General features: G+C 37.8%; 1 long non-coding RNA gene across 2 annotated transcripts in view; it reads left to right on the forward strand.

Moving 5' to 3' along the window:
* Nucleotides 1–6,621, forward strand: part of LOC136792183 (uncharacterized) — a 57,698-nt gene extending 51,077 nt beyond the window's left edge. The window contains exons 2-4 of one of the 2 annotated variants that reach the window (XR_010835635.1): nucleotides 4,637–4,737; nucleotides 4,856–5,144; nucleotides 5,756–6,215. This is a non-coding gene — a long non-coding RNA (uncharacterized lncRNA). Of the gene's footprint in view, nucleotides 1–4,636; nucleotides 4,738–4,855 lie in introns of both variants that reach the window. The other variant, XR_010835634.1, reaches the window with a different exon arrangement.
* The last annotated feature ends 6,375 nt before the right edge of the window (nucleotides 6,622–12,996 follow it).

Here is a 12,996-nt window from a genome sequence, read left to right on the forward strand (position 1 = left end):
ACCTAAAGCAATTAGAGAAAGAAGAACCAAAAAAACCCAAAGTTAGCTGAAGGAAAGAATTCATAAAGATCAGATCAGAAATAAATGAAAGGGAAATGGAGGAAATGATAGCAAAGATCAATAAAACTAAAAGCTGGTTCTTTGAGAAGATAAATAAAATTGATAAACCATTAGCCAGACTCATCAAGAAAAAAAGAGAGAAGACTCAAATCAATAGAATTAGAAATGAAAAAGGAGATGTAACAACTGACACTGCAGAAATACAAAAAATTATTAGAGACTACTACAAGCAACTGTATGCCAATAAAATGGACAACCTGGATGAAATGGACAAATTCTTAGAAATGCACAACCTGATGAGACTGAACCAGGAAGAAATAGAAAATATGAACAGACCAATCACAAGCACTGAAATTGAAACTCTGATTAAAAATCTTCCAACAAACAAAAGCCCAGGACCAGATGGCTTCACAGGCGAGTTCTATCAAACATTTAAAGAAGAGCTAACACCTATCCTTCTCAAACTCTTCCAAAAGATAGCAGAGGGAGGAACACTCCCAAACTCATTCTGAGATCACCATCACCCTGATGCCAAAACCAGGCAAAGATGTCACAAAGAAAGAAAACTGCAGGCCAATATCACTGATGAACATAGATGCAAAAATCCTCAACAAAATACTAGCAAACAGAATCCAACAGCACATTAAAAGGATCATACACCATGATCAAGTGGGGTTTATCCCAGGAATGCAAGGATTCTTCAATATACACAAATCAATCAGCGTGATACACCATATCAACAAACTGAAGGAGAAAAACCATATGATCATCTCAATAGATGCAGAGAAAGCTTTTGACAAAATTCAACACCCATTTATGATAAAAACCCTCCAGAAAGTAGGCATAAAGGGAACTTTCCTCAACATAATAAAGGCCATATATGACAAACCCACAGACAGCATTGTTCTCAATGGTGAAAAACTGAAACCATTTCCACTAAGATCAGGAACAAGACAAGGTTGCCCACTCTCACCACTATTATTCAACATAGTTTTGAAAGTTTTAGCCACAGCAATCAGAGAAGAAAAAGCAATAAAAGAATCCAAATTTGAAAAGAAGAAATAAAGCTGTCACTGTTTGCAGATGACATGATACTATACATAGAGAATCCTAAGGATGCTACCAGAAAACTAGTAGAGGTAATCAATGAATTTGGTAAAGTAGCAGGATACAAAATTAATGCACAGAAATCTCTGGCATTCTTATACACTAATGATGAAAAATCTGAAAGTGAACTTAAGAAAACACTCCCATTTACCATTGCAACAAAAAGAATAAAATATCTAGGAATAAACCCACCTAAGGAGACAAAAGACTTGTATGCAGAAAACTATAAGACACTGATGAAAGAAATTAAAGATGATACAAATAGGTGGAGAAATATACCATATTCTTGGATTGGAAGAACCAACATTGTGAAAATGACTCTACTACCCAAAGCAATCTACAGATTCAATGCTATCCCTATCAAATTACCACTGGCATTTTTTACAGAACTAGAACACTTGAGAACAAAAAATGGAGCTGGAAGAATCAGGCTCCCTGACTTCAGACTATACTACAAGGCTACAGTCAGTCATCAAGACAGTATGGTACTGGCACAGAAACAGAAATATAGATCAATGGAACAGGATAGAAAGCCCAGAGATAAACCCACACACATATGGTCACCTTATCTTTGATAAAGGAGGGAAGGATATACAGTGGAGAAAAGACAGCCTCTTCAATAAGTGGTGCTAGGAAAACTGGACAGCTACATGTAAAAGTAGGAAATTAGAACACTCCCTAACACCATACACAAAAATAAACTCAAAATGGGTTAAAAGACCTAAATGTACGGCCAGACACTATCAAACTCTTAGAGGAAAACATAGGCAGAACACTCTATGACATAAATCACAGCAGGATCCTTTTTGACTGACCTCCTAGAGAAATGGAAATAAAAACAAAAATAAACAAATGGGACTTAATGAAACTGAAAGGCTTTTGCACAGCAAAGGACACCATAAACAAGACCAAAAGACAACCCTCAGAATGGGAGAAAATATTTGCAAATGAAGCAACTGACAAAGGATGAATATCCAAATTTTATAAGCAACTCATGCAGCTTAATTACAAAAAAACAAACAACCCAATCCAAAAATGGGCAGAAAAACTAAATAGACATTTCTCCAAAGAAGATATACAGATTGCCAACAAACACATGAAAGGATGCTCAACATCATTAATCATTAGAGAAATGCAAATCAAAACTACAATGAGATATCATCTCACACTGTTCAGAATGGCCATCATCAAAAACTCTAGAAACAATAAATGCTGGAGAGGGTGTGGAGAAAAGGGAACACTCTTGCACTGCTGGTGGGACTGTAAATTGATATAGCCACTATGGAGAACAGTATGGAGTTTCCTTATAAAACTACAAATAGAACTACCATACGACCCTGCAATCCCACTACTGGGCATATACCCTGAGAAAACCATAATTCAAAAAGAGTTATGTACCAAAATATTCATTGCAGCTCTATTTATGATAGCCAGGACATGGAAGCAACCTAAGTGTCCATCAACAGATGAATGGATAAAGAAGATGTGGCACATATATACAATGGAATATTACTCAGCCATAAAAAGAAATGAAACTGAGTTATTTGTAATGAGGTGGATAGACCTGGAGTCTGTTATACAGAGTGAAGTAAGTCAGACGGAGAGAAACAAATATCATATGCTAACACATATATAAGGAATCTAAGAAAAAAAATGTCATGAAGAGATTAGTGGTACAACAGGAATAAAACACAGACCTACTAGAGCATGGACTTGAGGATATGGGGAGGGGGAAGGGTAAGCTGTGACGAAGTGAGAAAGTGGCATGGACATATATACACTACCAAATGTAAAATAGATACTAGTGGGAAGCAGCTGCATAGCACAGGGAGATCAGGTCTGTGCTTTGTGACCACCTAGAGGGGTGGGATAGGGAGGGTGGGAGGGAGGGTGACGCAAGAGGGAAGAGATATGGGAACAAATGTATATGTATAACTGATTCACTTCGTTGTAAAGCAGAAACTAACACACCATTGTAAAGCAATTATACTCCAATAAAGATGTTAAAACAAAATAAAAAAATTAAAAACTTTAAGAAAAAGATTGAAGGAAAAAATTTTTGAATTTCTGATGGATAGGAGTCTAAAGTTTTGGTTATGGGGCACTCTGTTGGTATTTAAAACTGCCTATAAAGTAAAGAAATGGATTTCTTGAGGAGATCATGAATGCTCATAGCCCATAAATCCTAACAGCTTATATGTTTCCCATTCTTCACATTTTTCTTATCAGCAGACTTCAGGGAAAGTCAGAGTGCCTTCAGCAGTCATGAGAATGCTAGGGGCCTGTCCTGGTCTTGCTGTCCCTGTGTGTAAGGGTAGATGATTTGATGCTAGTGAGAAAGATGTTGGGGCAGCAGTTCTGTCAGATGCTGCACATCTGTTGATCCTTCATCATGATAATGACAAGAACCATAATGACCTTAATTGCTTAGCATGTTTCAGGAGCTGGACATTATTATATTGACCATAAAAAGTAAGAGAAAAATCATATGAAGGCATTAGTTATTACACCTATGTGTAAAATCAGGAAACTAAACTACAAAGCTAAGTGACTCACCCAAAGGTGTAGAATACATAAATCATGGTGCCTTTACCACTGTTCAGGTCTTTGTGACCCAAGACTGTGCTTTGTACACTGTCTTGTACTGTCTCCCCAGCAAGCTGCACCTCTATTTTTCATTTTGGAATAAAAAAGCAGCTGGCATTGTGCTAAAATTTGTATCACACCTTCGTTTATGAAATCTTCCTCCCCTCCCTGAAACCAATCCTGCACACAGAGCTGTTTGATACATTAGATATTCAATGCTCACTATTTCTAATAGGTGTTGCACATCAGTCTGCTGCTTATGGTACTGAAGAGCTAGTATTTCACTACAATATCATCATACAAAATATCATTGCATTTTCCCAGGCAGTGCTATGATATGCAGTAACACTGAACTCAGAGTCTATTAGGACATTTTCCCAGAACAAAATGTGTCCCAGAAGAAACAACGTGATGTGGTTTATCCTGGTGTGTTATTTTCTCCAGAGCACTTGTCTCCTCCCCCTGAAAGCTTGTATATTTTAAGCTTCACAAATAACACTTTCAAGAGGACTGTGAAATGAAAGGCCCACACAGTGATGGAGGACTCTAGGGGACATGCGTGTGTGTTTGCTTTCCTTAGCCGGATTCTGAAAAGGCACAGAATGTGGGAGGTGTTATGATAGGTTTCATGAGGCCTGGGGAACATGAAAGAAACGCTTCATCAGCCTTATTTTTGCAGAACTTCAAAGGGAGGCCGAGAAAGAATAGGTTTAGGAGCAGTCAGGCTAGAAATTCACCATCTACTCTTGTTTGTTTCAATTGTGTTTCAAGTCCATTGCTCAGGTGACCTCATGCTGTGCTGGGAACAGACAAGGGTGGAGAGCACACCTGCTTGTGGAAACTTTACTAAATTGCCACCTGGGTTTTTTTCTTTCCATCTCAGGCTATGCACATTCATCTGGAATGGAAGGTGGTGACTAAGGAACCAACAGATAAGAGATCTTTTAGGGTTGACCTATATATTTTATCCCCAAGAAGTTGGAGGTGAGAAAATTCATGCTTTTATTTATTTATATTAATCATTTTAATTAAATATAACCAGTGTACTCAAAACCTAAGTGCTTCCTGTTTCAAAGAAAATACTGTTTTTTCTTTTCTCTAGACCACACCGCTTCATACATCCTGTGGATAATATTAAACATATGTGATAACTGGCATTATCCTGCCCTTGAGAAACTTGTCATCCAGTTGGGGAGAAGAGACCTCACATGTGGAACAATCTAGAAGTACTTAAAGCACCTACTACAAAGGCTTAACACATTAAAGAACTGAGAATTATTTGGCTATAAAAGAGAATCTGCTAAATTAATGGCATGGCCACTACATGCCCTATCTCCAAAGAGGGTGCTACAACTATGAGCCAAAATTACCTGGGAATGTTCGAGAAGGCAGTGAGTGTATAAGCTGAACTTTAAGGAAATATGTAGGAATTGAAGGGGTAGAGGAGAAAAACAAGGGCATTCTAAGTGGCAAGGCTGCTGCATGCCCGTCTCCAGGTAGGTCCGGGAGGAACTGGAGAGGTTGGAAAAAGGGGTTGGGGAGGCAGGTTAGGCAAGGTCTTGAGTGCTTTCATAAAAGTTTACACCGGGTTCTCCAGGTAAAGGCAGCATTTGACAAGTTGCCTTTTCTTTTTTTTTTAAATCATAGTGGTGGCAGGTACGAAAGCATAGGCTGAGGGGCACTGGCTGTGGTGAACAGGATGTTCTGGGTGATACAAGGACAGGGAATAGGGTGTCCAGCTGGGGAGGTCCTTTAATGGACCCAGCAGTGAGAGAAGAGAGCAGGAGAATGATGAGTGGCCCCCTTAAATGCCAAATGCCTTTTATATATGATCCCGTTTGTTTTTATCCTCTGGAAATCCTGCACAGTGGCTATGGCTTTTCTTACTTTAAAGAAGAAACTGAAGCTTGGGCAAGTATGATAATGAGCTTCACGTCAAAAGACTACTATTTTAGTAGAACTTTTCTTGGCTCTAAATCCCCTGTTCTTTCCACTTTGTCAGGCTGCTGGGAGCTCATGAGCACAAAGATACTGCATGTCCTGATTCAACCTCCACATTACAAGTGCCAACAACAGAGCTCAGATCCCCCTCACAGACGCGGTCACTCTGCCCCTCTTCCCAAAAGGCTGGGAAAGCGAATCAGAACGTTAATTGAAGTCATCTCCTTCCTGAATTCCACAGCAGTGATCACATGATATGATACACCTGTGAGCCTTTTCTACCTTTCCGGGTGCTCTGGGGAAGAGACACTTCATAGTATTTACATTTTGGAATCCTGAAAGGCAGGTTGTAATTAAATTCCTTTTTCTTTTTTTCCCACCTTGATGTCATCTGTTCTCACATGCACAACCAGAGCTGTTCATGTTCTATGTCCTATATACAACACCCTCCCAGGAATGATGGCCTTATCCTGGAATGATCTGTTTAGTGTCTTTCCCACACCTGACTGATAGCTGTTTGAGACCAGGATGATTGCTTTAAAAAAAAAAAAAAAAAAATATATATATATATATATATGTATGTATATATATATATGCTTTCCTAAGTTCTAGATCTTCATGTAACATCTTGATATACCTAACTGAAGTATATGTTAAGAACTCTGACTACATCTATAGCACAATAAACTAGGCATTTCAAAAAATATTCACAAGAAAAGGAAATCGTGGATTCAGTTATTCACAATGATTAAACAATTGGACATGTAGATTTAATGTGGATGGTCTCCTGTTGTGAAGGCTTAGTATTTGTAGGTGCTCATCTTATACTGTAAGTAAACACAAACAGGAAATCAACATTTCTTACTAGATAGTCTCAGCCCTAGGTATTTTATTTATTTATCTTTGCAATGAATGTTATTTTTTAGTAAATTTACTGTTTATATATTATTTTATGTACAATCTGCATTTTATGTGATATACATCTATATTTTTTTAAATAATATTTATCATTCTTTAATTATTAAGTAAATTCATTTTGGTTTCTTCCCTGGCAGTATTTTTTAAATTTCTGTTTCACCCCATTATCATGTTGTGTAACAGAAACAAGTGAGATAACGTTCCTCTCCTGACTCTGTGACATTGAACAAGTCATTCCTCCTCATGCATCAAATTCCTCATCTGTAAAGTGACTGAGTTACTTTAAATAAGTGTTACAGTTTCTAAATAAGTGTTACAGTTTCACCAACGAACTCTCAAATTTACAGGCAAGGAAAATTGGAGGTTTCCAGAAGTCATAAACCAGCCGGGTGGGTTTGACCTGATTGATATCTTTCCTGGCCTAGCATCTCAGCTTGGCTGCCTGCTTGGCTCCCGCCCAAACTTCCTGGCAGCCCTTCTAATGTTCAAGCATTCTGTGTAGGGGGTCTTGGAAGAAGTAAATATGCTGCAATTGAAGTTTCTGGTTTCCAACTTTTCATCACTAGGAACCTTTTTTGTTAAATTGTTCCTCTAAGAATCTCTTTGTTTTTAAAGTTTTGCCAAGCAAACTTCGTTATTTATGTAATGATTCTATTCCTTTGTGTTGACAAAGAGATATTGAATTGTATAATCTGAGCTTTTTGGTAAAACAGTGATAATCATCAGTGTGACTCTCCAGTTAAAAGCAAACAACTTCAATTGTTATTTCATGTGATCTGTGTGGAGGTAAATGTATGATTTCCAATTATGACAGGGCTTCATATATAGATGAAAAGATCTGGAGCAACAGGGGATGAGAGAAGGATCCTGACTAGTGGTCTTTTGTTAGAGATACACGGGAAGGGGAATTCTCAGGGCCAAGCCAAGTTGTGGTTAGATCAGAGGAAATGCACAGCCAAGTATTTCCATGTGTAGGCAAGCATGTTCACCAGAAAAAAATGCAGATTTGAATGAAACAGCAGAAAGAACCCAAGAAGGGGGTTTAGGGAAGTACAGAACAACGTGAAGAGAAAGTATTTAGGAATCAACAGTATGTGGAGTAACCTAAGATGACAATCATGGGGTAGAGTAACTAATCCTAAGGTTTGAAACAATATTTTGATGTAAAGTTACTGATACAATGCTAATTCAGTGTGAGGTGAGAGACTTCCACCTGGTGCAGTGTGCCTGGTTGGCTAGGGCAGTAAATTGAGATGGGTTCTCACGATCTTGGATGGGAAGAATTAATATTGTTAAAATGGCCATACTACACAAAGCAATCTACAGATTTAATGTGATCCCTATCAAATTACCCATGACATTTTTCATAGAACTAGAAATAACCTTGAAATGCATATGGAACCATAAAAGACCCAGAAAGCAATCCTAAAGAAAAAGAACAAAGCAGGAGGCATAACCCTCCTAGGCTTCAGACAGTACAACAAAGCTATAAGTAATCAAACTGGCAAAATAGACATATGGATCAATGGAACAGAAGAGAGAGCCCAGAAATAAACCCAACACCTATGGTCAATTAATCTTCAACAAAGGAGGCAAGAATATACAGTGGGACAAACTCTCTTTAGTAAGTGGTGTTAGGAAAGTTGGACAGCCACGTGTGAATCAGCAACGTTAGAACACACCCTTCTCACCATACACAAGAATAAACTCAAAACGGCTTAAAGACTTAAACATAAGACACGACACCATAAAGCTCCTAGAAGAGATCATAGGCAATATATTCTCTGTCATAAATCATACCAATGTTTTCTTAGGTCAGTCTCCCAAAGCAATAGAAATAAAAACAAAAATAAACAAATGGGACCTAAATAAACTTAAAAGCTTTTGCACAACAAAGAACATACCATAAACAAAACAAAAAGACAACCTATAGAATGGGAGAAAATATTTGCAAATGATGCAACCGACAAGGGCTTAATTTCCAAAATATACAAACAGTTCATGCAACTAAACAACAAAAAACAACCCAACTGAAAAATGGGCAAAAGACCTAAATAGATATTTTTTCCAAAGAAGAAATATGATGGCCAATGGGCACATGAAAAGATGCTCAACATCTCTAATCATTAGAGAAATGCAAATCAAAACTACAGTGAGGTTATCACCTCACACTGGTCAGAATGGCGGTCATTAAAAAGCCAACAAATAACAAACACTGGAGAGGGTGTGGAGGAAAGGGAACCCTCCTACACTGTTGGTGGGAATGTAAGTTGGTACAGCCACTGTGGAAAACAATATGGAAGTTCCTCAGAAAACTAAAAATAGAATTACCATATAATCCAGTGATCCTACTCCTGGGCATATATCCAGACAAAAACTCTAATTCAAAGAGATACGTGCACCTGTACGTTCATACCAGCACTACTCACAATAGCCAAGACGTGGAAATGACCTCAATGTCCACTGACAGATGAATGCATAAGAAAGATGTGGTATATTACACAATGGAATACTATTCAGCCATAAGAAGAATAAAATAATGCCATTTGCAGCAGCACAGATAAAACTAGAGATCATACTAAATGAAGTAAATCAGAAAGAGAAAGACAAATACCATATATCACTTATATGAGGAATCTAAAATATGACACAAATGAACCTATCTATGAAACAGAAACACAATCACAGACATAGAGAACAGACTTGTGGTTGCCAAGGGGGAGGGGGCTGGGGAAGGGATGGAGTGGGAGGCTGGGGCTAGCAGATGTAAGCTATTATATATAGAATGGATAAACAACAAGGTCCTATTATATAGCACAGGGAACTATATTCAATATCCTATGATAAACCATAATGGAAAAGAATATTTTAAAAAGGATATATACATATGTATAACTGAATCACTGTTGTACAGCAGAAATAAACAATATTGTAAATCAACTATACTTCAATTAAAAAAATAAGAAAAAAATAGTTGATATGGGTTCTGTTATTCCTGAGGCCAGCATGAGGATGGACCTCAAGTCTTCAGAAGCCTGGTACATAGCTACTGAGACAAAAATGAATGTTGGTTAAATAGTTCTGATTATTTGGAATTTTAAAAATATTAAATTGAATAAATGAATGATCGATCCTATGTTTAACATCTGTAGAATTCAGGAAAAGTCTAAATAGAGAATGCATGTGGGCTGGAGTGGAGTGAAGTGGAGAGAGATCATGGAGTAGAGCCATATACAACATTCTCTAGGGTTGGTGTGGGGAAGGCCAGCCTGTTGAAGAAATACCACAGCACTGATGTGTAGGTGGAATCCTTGATTCCTAGTGACCAATAGGTAGAGCTCAGACCTGGTCTGGAGCCAGCAAAAAACAGAATTCAGGGCCTGGATTACTATGAGATCCAAGGATGGTCTCAGAACAGTGCCATAACCTTGCAACAGGAACCTAGGGGTAGAGATCATGTTAAGTCACTTAGCCCCACCCAACACACCTCTCAATTTATGTTTAAGGAAACTGAAGCCCAAGGAAATAAAGTGATTCACTCAAGTTCACACAAATAGAGAGCTGAGTATCGGTCTTCTGATCTTTCCACTGCTTCATGCTGGCTCACCCATAAATCGACAAAGACCCCAGAAAAACCCTTGGTTTGTGGAAGTCTCAAAGATTTCCACAGTGCTCTGCTAGACTGCCTTCTCCTAAAATACCCTCCAAATTGTACCATCAAATGATGTTCGTTTCCCTCCTGAAACTGTTAGGAATCTTCTGGTCACATCTGACAAGTGGAGCAGAACTCATACGCTTTGCAAAGGCCTTTCATTAGCCAAATACAGGAAGGCCTCATTAATTTGAGTGAATCAGTGAAGGCCTATCAAATAAGATATGTGAGCCAAACTAAACCCTGACCCCAAAACCAGGACAGGCCTCTTTAGTGTAAAGAAGCACGAATAGCAATCTATGGAACTAGAATGCCAAAGTACTTCCAGTTATTTTATGAGGCTCAAATCCCTTGCTAAGTCCTAAATTAGTCTGCATTATGCAATACTTAAATATAAATAAAATTTTTAATTTTTTCAAATATACATAATCGCTAGCCATCAACATTCTTGCCTAATGAAGGTTCTAGTAGATCTACACCAAAGACTCAGTTTGGTTTTACATAGATTCCTATTTGTGTAAAGAATGAATACTCTTTATTATCTCCCTTTTGTTTTCTGATCTAAGATTCAATGAACTTAATGTTGGGAAAATTCAACTTCAGACAATTCAATTCAGTAGTCTTTAACGCCATTCACCAATCACTCAACTATTTCAAATGATTTTGAGAAAAATTATGTTAAACTTCACTTTCTGTGGGAAACTGAAGGACAGATTTGCGATTGTCTATTGAAATTCTTCTGCAACTTAGCAGTGTTCTAATTACAGAGGTTGGCAAACTGTAAGGGATCAGAATAAATATTTAAGTTTTGCAGGCCCCATGTGACCTCTGTCTCATACCTTTCTTCCTTATCCCTACCCCCAACCCCTGCTAACTCTTTAAAAATATTTTTTAAAGTTCTAGCTATGAGCCATACAAAAATAAACATGGCCAGGTTTGGCCCATGGGCAATAGTTTGCCCATCCCTATGAGTCTTTGAGTGACATGCCTATAGATTTGATATCAGATATATTATGTCATCTCTTGGTTCATGGGTCTATAGCTAATCTACTCACAGTACATCAGTCTGGACTTAGAAGTTCTCCCAAACACCAGTGCTTACCTTGTGGAGCAGTCATGGACATGCACATAAAATTTGCTATATACCACAGACCCTATCCATACAAACAGAATTTTGCATAAAATTCAGAAGGCTCATTGACTGTCTAGATCTGTTCATAGACCCTAGGTTAAGCAAAACATGTTCTAGATATGCGTTTTTTTCTTATTCTCTCCCCACACCCACCCCCAAATGGCCAATCATTCCTACATACTGATACAAATATCTTCTTCTAAGAGAACTTTGGGTAAAGTGAACATTCTGAGCATATGAAAATTTAAAAGTCTGGCTAATATGCTTTTCATGGAATGTTTGCCAATTTGTTTATTCATTTTTCTATACTTAGATGTTTAACTAATTGAAGATTTTGTTTGCTATTATAAATAATATGGTGAACATCTTTGTGCATAAAACTTTTTGTTTTGTGACTATGTATTTTCTCTTGTAAGTGGAATAACTGGATCAAAGGATCAAAAGAAGAAAGCTGTTTAAGAATTTTGTTAAACACAACACCAAAGATAGTTATCCAAAGAGAAGAGAACAAAAGAGGAAGGGAAGAAAAAACACCTACAAAAACAAATCCAAAACAATTAAGAAAATGTCAATAGGAACATACATATCAATAATTACCTTAAATGTAAATGGATTAAATGCTCCAACCAAAACATGCACTTGCTGAGTGGATACAAAAACAAGGCCTGGGGCTTCCCTGGTGGCGCAGTGGTTGAGAATCCACCTGCCGATGCAGGGGACATGGGTTTGTGCCCCGGTCTGGGAAGATCCCACATGCCACGGAGCGGCTGGGCCCATGAGCCATGGCCACTGAGCCTCTGCGTCCGGAGCCTGTGCTCCGCAATGGGAGAGGCCATAACAGTGAGAGGCCCACGTACCACTAAAAAAAAAAAAAAAACAAGGCCTGTATATACACTGTCTACAAGAGATCCACTTCAGATCTAGGGACACATACAGACTGAAAGTGAGGGGATGGAAAAAGGTATTCCATGCAAACAAAAACCAAAAGAAAGCTGGAATAGCAATACTCATATTAGACAAAATAGACTTTAAAATAAAGACTGTTACAAGAGAAAAGGAAGGACACTACAAAATAATCAAGGGATCAATCCAATAAGAAGATATAACAATTGTAAATATATATGCACCCAACATAGGAGCACCTCAATATGTAAGGCAAATGTTAACAGCCATAAAAGGGGAAATCAACAGTAACATAATAATAGTGGGGGACTTTTAACACCCCACTTACACCAATGGACAGATCATCCAGACAGAAAATCAATAAGGAAACACAAGCCTTAAATGACACATTAGACCACATATACTTAATTGACACTTATAGGACATTCCATCTGAAAGTGTATTCTGCTGAATACACTTTCTTATCAAGTGCACATGGAACATTCTCCAGGATAGATCACTTCGTGGGCCACAAATCAAGCCTTGGTAAATTTAAGGAAATTGAAATCATATCAAGCACCTTTTCTGACCTCAAAACTAAGATAAGAAATCAATTACAGAAAAAAGATGTAAAAAGCACAAACACATGGAGCCTAAACAATATGTTACTAAACAACCAATGGATCACTGGAGAAATCAAAGAGGAAATCAAAAAGTA

Source organism: Kogia breviceps, chromosome 11 (assembly GCF_026419965.1).
Source record: "Kogia breviceps isolate mKogBre1 chromosome 11, mKogBre1 haplotype 1, whole genome shotgun sequence".
NCBI lineage: Eukaryota > Metazoa > Chordata > Mammalia > Artiodactyla > Physeteridae > Kogia > Kogia breviceps.